Here is a 13,478-nt window from a genome sequence, read left to right as displayed (position 1 = left end):
ACACACATCATCTCGCCAAAACACACCCACCAGCACACACACACACACACACACACACACACACACACAGCCTGCCAACTGAGCTATCTCCATAGGCCATGGCTACTCTTTGTAATAGTGCATATTTCTATTTATAGCTGAGGCATTAGTGAGCATGCTCATAAACACAGAAGTGTGTAACATATGCACGTCTATAACACAATGCTTCACTCACAGGAAAATACAACCTAACCAATGAGAAAGACGCTCAATGTGGGGTAGTGGAGTGAATTCTGGTTTTCTAATTCTAATTCTGATGGCTGTGTACGACGACGGAGAGAGATGAATAGAACTGGGAGTTCTGAATCAGACGCATGCGCACTTGCTCTTCTCGGATTCATCAGGAGCCTGAGCAGGATAAAGGTCAAGCTGCAGACAGCAGACTCTGGCTCCTATGTGGATGTGGAGCGCCTCTGCCTCCAGGCTGTTCAACCCCGCCTTGCAGTGATGCCTAGCAACAAGAACAAGGCACAGGGGTAACGCCTGAGAGATGCTCTGCATGCTTAACGCCTTGCGCACAGCCCTCTGAAGTCGAACACCACACTTTGACCTGCACCTCCATCCAGTGTGTTTGTTTTACAGGTAGGAGAACCGTGGCTATGGAAGAGTGAGTTGCCCCACCCCCACACTGGGAGATGGAGAGCGGCATCAATTCCAAGCCACCTGTGAGCACCTCGCCTCCTTGTCAGAGAGCTGGGCAGGAGCCAGCATGTGTACATACTGATTCCCCCGTCTAGTGACTGAGACTCGCCCTGTCTTCCAAAGACAAGCTGTGTGTTATTTGAAGAGGCTTTCGAAGAGGATAATAAAAAGTCCCACAGGGAGCAGGGGGGCATGCTGTGGACAGTGCGAGGCTCCAGTGTAAGCTGGCCTCTGCCCTGAGCACTTAGCTCACAGGGCAACGCTTTGGGGTCTCTGTACTTGAAAAAGACTAACAGGGGAAATGATAAAATTAACTGATTTTTGTTTTGTTTTGTTTTGTTTTCAAATATTAAGTAATTGGGCATCTCAAAGATGGCTCTTCTCATACAGATTGAGAATCCCTGATCAGAAATGCTTAGGATCAGAAGTATTTTGGATTTTGAATTCAGATTTAGGAATACTTACATGTGCATAATGAGGCATCCTGGGGATGGAGCCAACTCTAAACTCAAATTCATCATGATTTACATGTACCTTAATATACATAATATACACAAAACATATACATACACATGCACATATACATACACATGCACATATAGACACACATACAAACACATACACACAGACACATGTACATACACATACTGACACAAATACACATGTACATGTACATACAGACACACATACACATACAGATGTACACATAGACACACATACAAACACATACACATAGACACATGCACATACACATGCATATACAGACACACATACAGACACACACAGACATACACACAGACATATACACACACAGACACACACAGACATATGCACATGCACATACATATGCAGGCAATGTGTTGGCCTGACCTCTCACACTACAGAAACAACAGACAAAGACATTTATTTTAGCTCACAGTTTCAGAGATTTCAATCCATGGCTTCTTGAGGTAAGGCTTGATGTCATGGCAAAGAGCATGTGACAAACAAAGATGCTCACCCCGTGAAAGCCAGCATGTAGAGCAACGGGAGGGGGCAGTGCTATTAAGACACATCTCCAAAGGCGTTTGCCCTGGTAGATTCCTCCAACCAGATCCCACGCCCTAGTTTCCCCATCCCCCAAATGCCATCAAACAATGAATCCATTGATCTCTCATGACGCAAACACCACTGGATAACTGATCCACAATTGTGTACCAAGCCTGCGACACACGAATCTGTTGGAGCACACTTCCAAACCACAGCAGCAGGTCCAGTCTGGTGTCCTGTTTTGACTGCACCCTGCCATGGAAGTCTACTGGGGAGTTTTCTACTTGTGACATTATGGTACTCAATATGTTTCAGAGTTCAAAGGATTTCCTTTTTCAGAGCCTTGGCTTTGGGAAGCTCAAATCTGTGCTTTGTGCGAATACTTCTACTAGTTGACTGACATGTTCAAGGGCGGATTGGCAGCTGAACAGTGCCATCCTTGGCAGAAGCTTGGAAACAATCTTACCCCCACCTTCCTCAGTCATCTAGCCTGGGTCACTTGTCATATGTGCTGTCAGTAAGGGCTGACAGCATCATCCTGTGACAACTAAGGGTGTGTGTGTGTGTGTGTGTGTGTGTGTGTGTGTGTGCGTGTGGGTGCATTTACGTGTGTGTATGTGTATGTATGTGTGTACACTTTAGTGTGTATGTATAGTGGTGTGTGTGGGGTATATGTGTATGCATATGTGTGCATTTATGTATGTGTGTATGTGTGTGCATTTTAGTGTGTGTGTATAGTGATTTATGTGTATGTATGTATATAGTGTGTGTTTGTGCTTGAAGGCACACAAGTGGGGTTCAGAGGACAATCTATGAAGGTACATTCTCTTCTTCCAACATCTAAGTCCCAGCGATCAAACTCAGTTATGATCACAATGAGTTCTTAACTCCAGACACATTCTAACAAATCTCTTCACATCAAGGGCTTTTTTATATGTGTGTATAATGTTTTGATCAAACCTATTCCCCATTTTCTCTCTTTTGATGCCTCCCCCATTCCTCACCACATTTCCCTCCCAACTTCATATGTTCTTTAAAAACAAACAAACAAAAACCCCACTGAGTCTGAGACCATCTAGTGCTGCCTGGATTACACAGGTGTAGGGCCATCTACTGGAACATGCATAGCCTCTCAGGGGTCACAGCCCCAAGAAAACGGACCGTCTCTCAGAAGCCACCAACTGCCAACAGCTCCTCGGCAAGAGGAACCCACATTTTGTACAGTGTGTGTACATGTGATTTTTACATGCTTGCAAAAAGAAAAAAAAAAACCAAACCAACAATAAACAAAAAGATAAAACGTGCTTTGTTCATGAGAGGAATGATGGTGTGGCTATAGGGCCACGGAAACTGTGGATGTGGGGGAAGAGGAGGAAGCTGTCGGGATGTGCATGGGAGAGCCAGTGAGGGTCTACGGGTGTGGTGGCGCATGCCTTTAATCCCAGCACTTGGGAGGCAGATTTCTGAGTTCGAGGCCAGCCTGGTCTACAGAGTGAGTTCCAGGACAGCCACGGCTACACAGAGAAACCCTGTCTCGAAAAAAAACAAATAAAAACCAGCCAGACAGCCAAACAAACAAACAACAAAAAGGAAGCCATTGCTTCTCAGCCACAGTGTCCAAGCCTTTGTGGAAACCCTTTTGATTTTGAGAGAGCCATTCACTGAGTGCCTAGGAATCGCCTCAGAGCCTTGAGCCTTGACTTCGTCTAGTGGCTACTCTGTAGCTCTCTGTTGTCTGTCGTGAGTGAGCGTGCAAAGTTGGGTCCGGGTCACAGGCTGGCGTCGTTCTCTAGCCTGCACTGGGGTCATCAGTAACAGCATGCCTGTCGGCCTGTTACAACGGCAAGCACAGGTGCACGTCGGCCATCCTGGCACTCGGGAGGCAGAGTCAAGAGGTCTTCATCTCAACACAGGACGTAGTGAGACCCTGCCAAAACAAAAACAAAAACCAAAAATATCAAAACCCAAAATGACAAGAACCCTTTCAAGTCAACCCAAACTTGCTGTGCTAGACAGTGTTGGTAGGATGCATGCTGTTTATTAGACACATAATAAACATAATAGGCTGATGCGGGGGCTGGGTCGACCAGCAGTGACTGAGGCATACCATAGCTGCTCAGACCACAGAGCTGATGCCCCTGTGGCCTCTGTCTGGCACTGGAGTCCATGGAGATCCTTTGGTAGTCCCTGGCCCTCAGCCTACAGGGGGAGCTAGAGGGGTGTGTGTGTGTGTGTGTGTGTGTGTGTGTGTGTGTGTGTGTGTGTGTGTGATGGGCTGCCTGTCAGAGGGTGCAGCTCACTTCGTGGCTGAGCCTTCTTCCCTCAGTCAGTCCTCTCAGGAGATGCTCTCACAGACACGCCCAGAGGTGTGTCTCCTAGGTAATTCCAGATTCGTCAAGATGACAACCAAGATCCAATCATAGCAAGCAAGCATCCAAAAAGGTGTGTCCCCACCTCAGACCTGCTGAGGCGGAATCAGCAGGGTGAGACCTAGATGGGGTGAGTGCTGGGACCCTAAACACTACTGCTCTCTCACTCCAGTCATATCCTTTCACTTGATCAAATGACAGCAAATAAAGTGTTTTGTGCTGGGAAGATGCCATCCATGCTCGAGGGGATGCACGAGTGTGCAAAACGCACATACATATTCATATACACACTCATTCTCTCTCACACACACATACTCACACACTCACACACACTCATTTTCTCTCTCACACACACACTCACACACTCATTCTCTCACACACACACTCACACACTCTCTCACACACACTCATTCTCTCACTCACACACACACTCTCTCTCTCTCTCTCACACACACACTCTCTCACACACACACACACACACACACACACACACACACACACACACACACACACCATGTAAATCCCTCACTGCTCCCAGGGATCCAGAGAGTGTAAAGAAACCAGGAGAGCTCCACTCACACCAGGAGAGCAAGCAGGGAGTCATTTTAAGAAGAGCTTCCCTGAGACATGGATGCGAGCAAGGCTCCTTTCTCTTCTCTCCCCATCCTTCTCTCTAGTACCACTGAGTACTACACTGAGTACTAGCCTCCTGAGTGGACTGACTGGGTACTATTGAGTACTAGACTCTAGTACTGGACTAAGTAGTTCTGGTGGGCTGCTTCCTTGTTGAAGGGAGCCCCCTGTGCGTTGTGGGGGTGCTTAGCAACATAGCTGGCTTCTATCCACTAGAGGCCAGTAGCACCCTTCAGGTTTCAGACAACCAATGATGTTAAGGTGTCACCAAGTGCACAGCCTTGTGGTGTGGCAAGGAAGGATATCTGACCTCCATCAGAGAACCATAAACTTAAAGTGAGGGCTACGGCCTTCCCTGATGAGACGGGGTTATGGCTGCGTTCCGGGGCACCCCAGTAGCCAGGGGTGGCTTGAAATTTGTGTGTATTGTATCCTTCAACCTTACAATAAACCTGTTTACAACAAATGATTGCCTGTTTATGAACGCAGAGTCATCAGGTAAGTCGTTCAGCCCGATGCCATCCTGGGTTCATCTTAGCCATTACGTTCTAGAGCAGAGCACGGAGTGCCCATATGCATTGCTTTTTGTGTATGTGTGTGTGCATACAAGTGTGTGTAGGTGTGTGTGTGTACATGTGAGTGTGTGTGCATGCGTGTGTGCGTGTGTACATATGCATTTGTGTGGAGGCCAGAAATCAATGTCTGGTGCCTTCCTCAATCTCTTTCCATCTTATTTGAGGCTAGGTCTATCCGGGTTCGGAGCTCCCTGATTTGGCTAAGCTAGCTGGAGCTCCAGGGACTTTTCCTGAGGACTGGAGCCACACCTTCCTGCTTGTGTGGCAAGCATCTTAGCAGCGGAGCCACTTCCTAGTCCTGACATGGATTTTCTCCATCTGTGTCTCCAGCTATGAACCTGCAAACATTTCCCTGTCTCTCTTCAGAATCAAGAGATGCCTGGAGAAATAGCCAATGCCCCAAACTGATTTTTCAGATCCTTGAGTTGATTGGCCAAAACCCCAAATATCAAAGAGGGATGCCTGCTTCGGTGTCCCCACAGGAGTCACCTCGTGCCCAGGATTCCTCCTCCTCTGTTTGCCTCCCCTGCTTCTCCCCAAGTTCTTGGTGGAAGACCATTCCCTGCAACTACACATGCCTGGATGTCAAAGGCTCTGTCTGCTGTGCGGTGCCTCGGGGCCAGCTCACAACATCCAAGGCTGCTGGGTCCCAACCAAGAGAACCCTGGATAGGATTCACGTCAATCAGTTGCTTAGCATTTACCCAGCTGGAAGCAGCATCTGCAGGGGGCTGGCATTGTGGGCAAAGCAGCAGCTGATCTCAGCTTCACGGTTTGAATGTTGAACACTGAGTTTGACTGAGCAGGTGGGACCTGCGCTCCTTTAAAAATGCCACTTCTGGGGCAAGGGTTTCCTAGTACCCCAGGTGACCATGATGCACAGCCAGGATCTATAACTGTCTGCTGGTCTGAAAGGGCTTGGGGCTGGGTATTTAGCCCCAGTTCTTTCATGGAGAGATCTCAAGATACCTAACATCTCTGGGCCTCAGTTTTGAGCCTCTGTGAAATGGAAATTCACAACAGTGAAACTGTGATTGGTAAAGTGACAGCCCTGAGCCAGTCTTCTGTGACCCTTGACTGACCCTCCATTTCCCCTCTGTGTGCTTTGAGGCTGCAGCTGTGCCTCATCTTCGATGGACACTTGGGTTGTTTTTACATTCTGGCTCTGTAAATAATGCTACTGTGAGCAGGGATGTACAAAATGTATTGAACCCCAAGTCTCTGGGGGCACAAACGTAGATGCTGGACCAGATGGTGACTCTGGCTTACCATTTGAAGGACCTCCCACACCACTCCATATCTAAGTGGGTCTGAAGCGGCCATGTATAGACATAAAAATATACACATAAACATCTTTTCCAACCTCCAGGTTCTACGTTTACCGGTGACTCTGCTTGAGTGTTTCCTTCTCGTAGATTTTGATTTTTCAAACCTACCTTTAATAAGGGTTCTTAGTTGCTTTAACCTCCCTTCTAGCCAACCACCCACCAGAGGTTGTGGAAAAGAAAAGTTATTAGCATATGGGGGGGAAAGGACCGGTTTAGAAATTGTTCTTTGGAGCAAACCCAATCTGCGTTGTCAGGAAATCAGCAGTGGCAGCTAGATCCACTCACAAACACTTTGTGGGTGTACCAGCAGTCCAGGTTAGTAGTGTCAGGAAACACAAATCAGCCACGGTGACATGACCTAGCAGAAACAGCCAGGCCGCAGCCGGATCAGTATGAGCCAGCAGGAGGGACCAGCATCAGCAGGGAAGCCAGAGTTCTCTGCAGTGCCTCTCTCAATGAAGTGAAGATGAAGACTTGCAACCAAGAAGCCGGTTGCAAAGCTAGCTATGCAAGCCTCCTGTCGCTGTTCATCGAGTCCTATTTATACTCCCTCTAAATATCACTTGTCCTTGCCTCACCACATGAGCCTGACTCAGCAAAACTCCACATGAGTCCGCATCAGCTGACAGCATTCTGCCAACTGGCCTGAGTCCGCGGAAGTGGCAAGAAGCCGTGGAAACCTCGGGAGAAGTACTTCGGTGCTTTTCTCTCTGTGGAGTCACAACAAATGGAGCTCAGCAATACAATGTAAGGGGAACCAATGCATGTGTGTCCTTAGCGAAGAACCCTTCATCACGCATCCTTTTACCTGTGTCTGCTTCAGTGAAATGTCCCTTCATGTGTCTGCCCCAGCAAAACACTATCGGACACAACTGACTTTCCAAAGAAACCAGAAGTTTCCACCTTACCTCCTCCTCCTACCTGCCCTGATCCCATCTTACTCTTAAGGTATTAACTTAAGCTGCATACAGCTGCCTTTGGAGTCCCAGATAAGTCAGCCCCTTTTATATACCATTTGCTTCAATTTATCTGCAGCACTTGATGTAATTTAAAATAATTTGGCAAGTGATTTACTTTTTAATCTGTTGTCAGCTTATGGGGAAAGGGGCTCTCCATGATCATGTGCCCACTTATGCAAATCTGACCTAAGCTTAATGACTGGTACATAATGGGGTCTCAATAAATGGGAGCTCTAAAGAGCTTGTTTACTCTTGTTTTTGGAAAACAGGCTAAATCAGATGCAAAAGAATGGTCATGGTGTTTGTGATGTTTTGGCCCAGGGAGTGGCACTATTAGGAGGTGTGGTCTTGTTGGAGTGGGTGTGGTCTTGTTGGAGTAGGTGTGACTTTGTTAGAGTAGGTGTGTCACTGTGGGCATGGTCTTCAGACCCTCATCCTAGCTTCTTGGAAGCCACTATTCTGCCAGAAGCCTTCAGATGAAGATGTAGAACTCTCAGCTCCTCCTGTACCATACCTGCCTGGATGCTGCCATGCTTCTGCCTTGATAATACTAGACTGAATCTCTGACCCTGTAAGCCAGCCCCAACGAAATGTTGTTTTTATAAGAGTTGCCTTGGTCATGGTGTCTGTTCACAGCAGTACAACCCTAACTAAGACAGTGTTGTCAGAAAGGGAAATGGATTTACAAGCAGGAAAAGACCATGTGTTTGTGTTCTGAGCTGCTTGAAAGGAAATAATGCACCAGGGTCTCTCCTGCTAGACCAAGGTTGGTGCTCGAGGGACAGCCAGCAGACATGCCAGCATGGGTCTTTCTGCCTTAGGCTGGTCTGGACTCCGTCTCCATAAGACAGAGACCATAATGGTATTCCTCCTTTACCTCTGTAGCAAGTGCCAACGGAGTGACTCTGTGTAAAGCACTCAGAGTGAGGCCTGGAACAGCAAGCGCTCAGTGATCTGAGCGACGTTTATTTATTAACTTTCACTTTGAGGTTAGAGAGGTCACCAAGGCTGAGCCTTCTGTCAACTGTGCCTTCTGTCTGCTCTGACTCTTCAAGGCATATTCTTCTCTCCCTCTGATGGTGTCCAGAATGACCAAATCTTATTTTTTTCTTATCATCTCTCATCTTTCATATTGCGTGGGGAGTTACTACAACCATGCTGCCAATATTGCACCAACAGGAGAATCAGGAGAGATGAGGACCTGCCTCCTACCTTAGAGGCTCCTTGAAGTCATGGGCTCCCCTCTTCTTGTCACTAGCAGCTAAAGCTGATCCTTGGGACCTGAGTAGAGTCAATGAGCTCTTCCGTCTCTAGGTCCAGGGTTTTGGTAGCTTTAGATGTAGGTCTTAGATCAAATGGAGGCTCCCTTTAGCAGCTGTGGAAGACTCAAGTACCTATGGTCTGGAGGTAGCAGATGTCAATGGTTACACTAGTAGTGTCTTGGGCCCCAAATCCGAAAAACTGTGCCACTGTGGGTCTCCCTTTTCCTTGTGGGCCATTGGCCACTGGTCCACATGGCACAGGGAGCAGATGCGGCAGGATTTGAACAGCTGTAAGTGTGGTGGAGAGAAGTTCCTGGAGTCAACTTCAGAGAGACAGCTCATTGTATTATTCTGGGGGTAGGGTATATAAGGGCTCTTAGGGTTATGGGCAGGAAGAGCTGATTGGTCATAACCCAGAACCTAATTATCATACAGGGAGGAAAGGAAGAGCAGCGATTGTGTGCTGAGTCACAGCTCTTGCAGGAAGCTCTGCACAGGGATATCCTCCAAATAAGGTCTGGCATCTGCGCTCAGAGACACTCTCCAGACAAGTTCAGGCAGGTAAAAGGAAGTCCTGTTGAGGAAGGCAGTCCTCCATTTTGCAGTGAGCTCAGAGAGCTATCCGGACATGGCAGACTGCAACCTTAGTAGCAGAGTTCTCCAGCATGCTGCCATCACTGAAGCTAGTTATAAAACATTCTGGTCACTTCTTACTCCCGAAACCCATCACCAGTTGCTCCCTCTTCCCCGTCCCCACCCCCACAGGACTGACCTCACACAATGCTATTCTGCTTTCAGCCCTCACAGGGGAACTCTTCTATAATCAGAATTTAAAGCTTCCTTTTCCGGAGAGAAGGTTCCTGCATAACGAGGCCTGTGTTAGTTATCTATTGCTGCATAATGTGTTATCCCCAAATGTATGGATGTGAAAAGCACTTTCTTTTTCACAGTTTGGGGTGTGGGGCAGGAATAAGGGAGAAGCTTCGCCCAGGGAGGACCTTGCATGAGGCTATGGGGGACAGGAGTGTTGTCTGCAGGCTTGCCCAGGGAAGGATCTGCATCCAAGCCCATTCACACATCTGTGGCAAGATCCAGCAGCTGTGAACTGGGTCCCTCACTCTCCTATTGGCTGGAGGAGTCCTCTGCTCCTCACTACATAGAGCCCTCTTAATGTGGAAGCTTATTTCATCATAACTGACTTATTAGAGAAATATGCTTGCAAATCTGTTGTCACATAACCACAGAATGCCAAGTCCTGCCACGTGGAATGGATAGCTTGACACAGTTTCCAGTTCTGGGTACGGTGTAAGCTTCCATGAGTGTGGGTGGTTGCTAGGTATGAGGCTTGTCTGTATAATAATGTATATAGTTTCATGTTCCTTCTTTGGGGGAATGCTCTTCCTGTTAAGATTACTGACTCCATGATAATTAGGACCAGCGTGACTCTAGGAAGCAAGAATGTGTCTCTGTGATGCTGAGACCTTCAGGACGGCCCTTAAGGCTGTGGGAAAGAACTCTGACAACATGAGTCCAAGAATATATAAACAGGATTTTTCAACTACGCAAAATATAAGGATGCAATATAAATTATACTAGGGGCTTCGGGGACCTAAAAGAACAGAGACAGCTGTACCATGAGCCAGCTTGTCAGGAACATATTAAGAAAGGCGATAAAGAGAATGAGGGAGTGACGATCTCAAAGTGAGATCCTATGCAGCTAAGTTTATTGTTTGTGCTTACAAAGGCAGGCAGATCTCTGGATTCATTTGCCATGCTAAAAAAAAAAAATTGTACTTACTGTATTCTAAGAATCAAGGGTCTAAGATCATAAATTGTGATTCATGCAAAAATCAAAAGGGAACCTGGGTAAACAATTAAATTGATATGTAAATAAGATTTGGTTTTTGATCAGAAAACCTGCTAGACAAAATTCTATCCATACCCAAATTCTATTCATGTGTTATCCATAGAGCTTTTGTAATTTTTTTTTCTAGCAAGAGAGCTGTTTCACGCAGAGAGCGATCCTGGGAGATTTTGAGCAGACTACAGAGCTGTCACCTTATACCCATAATTGATGTGGAGTCAATCTTTTGCTGCTCCCAAACACCTCTTCTTCAGAAACCCCTCTCTAAGCCAAGGCTGGTCCTTGGCAACAGAACTGACATTCCTTCATATTGCTATGCTCCTTTGGTCAGAAATAAATTACTAAAGGAGACATAAGGCCATGAGCTGGGGGCAAACACTTAGTCATCTTTGGGTCATGACTAAATAGTTGCTTCCCTCTCAATATGTCCTGAAGAATTTAGGCATCAGAAACTCAGACCGCTTTAAGTGTAAAAATGGAGTTTGTTGACCACAGAAGTTTAGAGGAATGTTGTGGAGACTCAAAGGATGGAGAAAATCATTAGGCTTCTAGGCCTGCAACCCAGAGCTCAAGGTAAGCAGTTCTTCTGGATCCCATGGGTGTCCCATCACCTTTGTGTCTTATTTTCAATCTCTGCTTAGCTTTTTGACATGTGACAACTAATAAAAGTTCAAGACCTAGAAAAGACAGAGTTGATCCAATCAGTTACTCTCATGGTCAGGAGGGCACAGTTTGTGTTTAGCCAAACATGGGTTACATGAAGGCCTCAGAAAACCAACAACCAACACATCTTAGTGCAGAGGCTGACTCGAACCCATGTCAGTGGTCAGTACATGGACAGACAAGCTATGCAAACGGACCTTACATTTTTGGAGATTTCCCACAGGACCAGATGATGCCATACTCTCCAGTAAGGACCTTGTTGAGAAACATGGATTGAAGTGACATTTTCCCCCAATGTCTTTCATGGAATCTTGGAATTAATTGTATAACATCAGGGGTCTAGAATCTTAGCTTATTGACAAGTAGAGTCACGTTGAATCTTTTCACTCTGTATTTTTGTCTCCTAACTACCTGACAGCTGCAAAGTGAATAGTAGAGACATAAATGCCAGAGATGACACGGAAAAACAACTTCCATTCCACGGGTTCATGGACAAGGTTCAAGTAGAATAGCAAAGAAGAAAAACGCTTTTTATTTACTGTCCTTTCTGTGACCCACAGGCAGGCTCCTGTTTGTCTTTTGCTTTTAACCTCTCAACTAAGGCTTGAATTGTCAAGCTCATAAAAGCCACCTGTCTTCAGGATCTCACCCACCTCAGGGCTGAGGATAAATCTTGCATTCTGAACCCTGTTAATGTAGATTGAGTCCAAGATCAGTCAGGCACTTAGCTTTTGTAAGATGTAACATTGTGTTCCTATTAAATATGTATACTGACATCGAACTTGCCATAATTCTCCCAGAGAAGAGTTGCACACACTTTCCACGTGCCTGTTCTGGCCTGGGACTATTCACAACCACTGTGGGGCCCAGTGCTTTTAGTTTGGCAGCGTTTTATGATTGGCCCTCCAGTGCTTGGGGTATGGGCCACATCCCTATAGCCCGGCTTGGGCTTTCTCTTTACTAGATGTGAAAGTGAGCTGCTTCCTCACTTGATAACAGCAAGAACAGAGGAATAAAGAGAAAAATTACTGACGATTTCCTAGAAGCAAAGTCATGTTGCTGGCAGGTCTCTGTCCTTGGTTCAGAAAGACTTGGAATTGACTCTTAGCAACGATGCTCCAGTTTCGTGACTGTGGGGACCTGTGAGTTCCAACAAAGCTCACTCCTGTGAGGCCTTGTTCTCTCATCTATAAAATGGCACAAGTAATAATACAAGCCACATAGGCTTGTTTAATATGATCAAGATAATCCAGCTAAAATACTTGGCACCAATGGTCACACTGCTTTTAATACCACTGGAGTTAGATGTAATAATCTCAAGGACCATTATTGTTGGATCCCTATGTATCTACTTTCTATTAAATGGTAGCACCTTCTACGCTTCTGGACAAAAGGGAAACCACAATCACAATAAACATCATCACCAACATTATCACCACCACAAGAACCACCATCATCATCACCATCACCTCTACCACCTGCAGCAACAGCAGCAACAGGGACATAGGTCTCTTGGCAACAGGTAAGGGTTGGGTTACACATAGGACTTACCAGTCAATCCCTCAGGGAGCCTCCACTGTGAATGGAGGAAGGAAGCACCTGTGGTGAGCTTTGGAGATGGTAAAGTCTCTAAGTTCTATTCTAGGTTGGCTATGAAATCATGCTTCATCTGGCGTCTTCCATCTCTAGGTCTTTTGAAGGCAAATCTCATCATTCCGATGGTCAGGCTTATTTTCATCCATGTTGGCCACAGTCAGACTTCATTGCCGTTAAGCCTGCCCCAATTTCCTTCAAACCAAGGCTCATGGAATCATGATATGGGCATGCTGCGTACAGACATGCTCTTCCTAGAGCACTTACAAGGGTTGAGGGAGAGACGGGGAACGCCCTCACTTCCAGAAGTGTAGGTGACAGGCAAAACAGAACTCAAAGTGCACTCTAGTGGTTGAGCCTTTGCATGAAGACTGGAAGAAAGATCAGCAGATAGAAGGCTTTTTTAGTGTTGGGGAGAAATGCTGTTGAAAGCCTCTGGAAGTTAGGCCAAAGTTTCCAGAAAATTCTTTCCACCTTTCCCTGTTATGGAAAGCTACTCACCAAAAAAAAAAAAAAAAAAAAA

At 46.3% G+C, this 13,478-nt stretch overlaps 1 protein-coding gene across 1 annotated transcript in view; it reads left to right on the top strand.

The window, feature by feature from the left end:
- Positions 1 to 13,478, top strand: part of Scd5 (stearoyl-CoA desaturase 5) — a 126,194-nt gene that overhangs the window by 46,654 nt on the left and 66,062 nt on the right.

The sequence above is a fragment of the Mus pahari genome, chromosome 13 (genome assembly GCF_900095145.1).
Source record: "Mus pahari chromosome 13, PAHARI_EIJ_v1.1, whole genome shotgun sequence".
Taxonomy (NCBI): Eukaryota; Metazoa; Chordata; class Mammalia; order Rodentia; family Muridae; genus Mus; species Mus pahari.
This window is presented reverse-complemented; position numbering and strand designations above follow the sequence as displayed.